The sequence below is a fragment of the Phasianus colchicus genome, chromosome 3, assembly GCF_987193195.1.
Source record: "Phasianus colchicus chromosome 3, bPhaCol1.hap1.1, whole genome shotgun sequence".
Classification (NCBI taxonomy): Eukaryota; Metazoa; Chordata; class Aves; order Galliformes; family Phasianidae; genus Phasianus; species Phasianus colchicus.
This window is the reverse complement of record NC_143438.1, coordinates 89,166,428-89,169,741: the sequence shown is the minus strand read 5'-3', so window position 1 is coordinate 89,169,741 and position 3,314 is coordinate 89,166,428. Positions and strand designations below refer to the sequence as shown.

The 3,314-nt window shown below is 37.1% G+C and overlaps 1 non-coding gene across 1 annotated transcript; it reads left to right on the top strand.

The window, feature by feature from the left end:
* The first annotated feature begins 700 nt into the window (after positions 1-700).
* TRNAV-UAC (transfer RNA valine (anticodon UAC)) lies at positions 701-773 on the top strand. Its single transcript has one exon. It is a non-coding gene; the product is annotated as a tRNA-Val (tRNA).
* The last annotated feature ends 2,541 nt before the right edge of the window (positions 774-3,314 follow it).

The following is a 3,314-nucleotide window of genomic DNA, read 5'->3' as shown; positions in this document are numbered from 1 at the left end:
TGAAAGTGGTCAAACAAACATGGTAAATACTTCAATGAGAAGAAGCTATGTTTATTTTGGAGATAAAAAAAAAAACGTCTTGATAAAGAGGTGCTTTGCTGAAATGAATGAGATAAGACTTGTTAAACTAAATGTGATTCCTCTGAACACGACTGTGTTGCTTTCAGAGCTTCTCTCTCCAACTGGCTTTTGTATATGGACAGCTGTGCCAGCCACACCTGGATGTAATAGAGATGCCCTGGTACAAATCTATAGTCTGTGAAGTTCCTGATAGTGGAAAAGTTGTTCATGCTATAATTCACAGGATGGCTTACAGACCTGACATTCAAACAGAATAAATTACTCTCTAGACTCCCCTGACTCCATATTAACTATAAATGTTATTTATGCTTATTTCTGATATTTTCACTGAAGATGCCTCCATTAAATTTTGTGGCTTCTACCCTTTGTTTAAAGTACCTTCCAGCCTATCTTCAGTAATTATTTGGAATGAGACCTTTCCAACTTGGATAACAAATTGTGTCCATTCATTAGGATTTGCTGTGTACCTTTTCCAAACCATGACACTGAATGTAAATATTATGTAGAGGACTCAATGGATACAGCATAAAGTATCTACACTAAGGCCAGTCTTCCCAATTACAATTAAAATGGAGGGAGGGGGAAAGATCATTTCATGGTATGGTGGCATATTTGTGGTGGTTCCATAGTGTAGTGGTTATCACGTCTGCTTTACACGCAGAAGGTCCTGAGTTCGATCCTCAGTGGAACCATCCGCACTAAACTTTAGTCCAAATGTTCCATCTTTCCTATAAAGGAGAGGCTGAGAGAGCTTGGGAAAAGGCTTCCTCAGATGGGATTTTATCAATATCTATAAATAGAGAATGGAAGAAGATGGAGATTTTTTTCAGTGGTACACTGGGCACTGCATTTCAGAGGCAACGGGCACGAGCTGGAACACAGGAGGCTCCATCTAAGCAGCCCTTGTACAAAGGGCTTTGATCCTTATGGTCCTTTTCCACACAGGCCATTCTATGATTTTATGATTCTATGATTCTATGAAAAAGGCCTAGGTTCTGTGTAGGTACCGCGAAAGATTCCTCTGATATTCCAGAGTATCTTGCGAATCACTGATTGCAAATACTTAGGCAGTTCAGTTATATCACAGAATTATATAACAGAATGGGTTGGATAGAAAGGGACCTTAAAGATTATCTAGTTCCAACCCCCCTGCTGGAGCCAGAATTATGCCCATGAATAAATAATGAATAAAATCATTTCCAGATTGTTGTTAGGAGTGCTACTCTTAAACTCCAAAGAACAAGAAGTCTCTCCATTTTGCATTCTTAAGATGCTTTTATATAAGAAGCAAGGGAAAGGTGCATCTTCCTCCTCTTTCTTCTAAAACCTGGCTTTTGAAACCATCCTTTTGCTGCCGTTGGAAATTTTGCTTAAAGAGACAGGCAATAACATTTGCTGAAGTTTTTCCATTGGGTCAATTATATCTGTAAGAAAACATTCCAGCTAAGAGTTTCAATATTTGCAAAGCATTTCTGTTTAACTTATTTTTTTTTTAGAACTAAAATTTCAGCTTATTTCTGTCCAGAATACATTCAATTGCCCAACCATTCTTTCACAACAAAGAGAAGTATCTTAATCTGATTATTATTAGAGATTCAAAACAGAAGTATCTATTTAATCAGGAGCAGGCATTTTGTCTGTTGGGTTTTTAAATACAATAATGACAATGGCAAATGATTAGTTAATTATGATACAAAAATTACATCTAATCACTACTGATTTGTAAGAGTCTGAGGCTGCTTCATTCTTGATCTTTGTCATAAGAATCTGCATAAAGATGAAGTGGAACTGCTTTTCTTGTAATATCATGCATCTTACCCTGGCAGTTTCCATAATTCATATTTTATTGAATTAAAATTGTTATTCCTAGTACAATAAGCAAAAATTGTCACAAGTGATGACCCAGAAATGGATTCTCCCCTGTACAGTTTTTATGAGAGAGCTCTTGTTCCCCAATCTTGCCATCTCCACAGACATGGAGCCAAATCTCAGATAAATTAAGATGTGCATAATGCTAGCCAAAGTGCATGCAAACAGCTTCCCAATTAACTCAAGGCCCTTAAATATGGAGTTAACATACAAAAGTCATCTTGCTAGTTGCACGTCAGAGCTGATAGAAATTGCTTTAATATTTAGACTCCTACTGTTAAAGTGTATTTCCTTTTTAGTCCAAACTGGATAGCAAGATGCTTAGAGTGCACTTTCTCAAAATATATGGCCATCATATAAACTGTCTCTTCAGAGAAGATCCAACAATGTGTCCATACAGCTCAGAAAGCCAACTGTATGCTGGATTGCATCAAAAGAAGTGTGGTCAGCAGGGAAAAGGTGATCCTACCCTTTGAAGACATTCAAGGTCAGGCTGGACCAGGTTCTGAGCAACCTGGTCTAGTTGTATGTATCCTTGTTCCTTGCAGGAGAGTTGGACCAAATGACCATTAGATGTCCCTTCCAACCCAAAAGATTCTATGATTTGATGCGTCTATTTCTCAGCTTTTTACTGATATTAGTTTTGCCATTTCAGATTGCATAGATCAGACAAATCCTGTCAATACAAAATCTGCTAATAAGTAGCCCAATCAGCAGAGGACTATTAGTATTCTGATGTTTATATTGGCCACAAGTATACTTAGCAGCCAGCTTCAAACTTTCCTAATAGCGAAAAGAGAAAGTGAGAGAGAGAGAGAAATAGAAAAATTCCAGTATAATTTATGAAATATTTGCATTTCAAGAATTGTAATGCAATTCAACATCTTGTTAAAGCTCTTTTGTGATCATTTGTGGTGAGTTATCTTTATTAATTAATTTTGTAAATATCATCAGAGAGACTTCATACGTTTGTCATGCAGAATGATGTCATTTGTGACTGCTGTACCAGACTTATTGTTTCTGTAGCCATCAGATGCATTTCTGCCATTAGACTGCTATTTTCACAAGCCTCCCCTTACCATTCTAGTTAGTTAAATCAATGAATTGTTCTGTGAAATTCTATGGTTTGACACAAGGAATTGATTGCATAGTGTTGGGCGCAATGGGGGTGTCAGATCACTGCACACAGAGATTAGCATTTCCACCACCCTAGAAGACATAATGTATGTACTCTGCTTAACCTCCACCTACCTACAGGAAACAAAAATGTGTTCAAAAGTGATGCCAGCTTCTTCTAAGCTAAATAAATAAAATGTCTGGCTTCCCACACAAACCAATTAGGAGAACTTTTTTGAATGATTGAG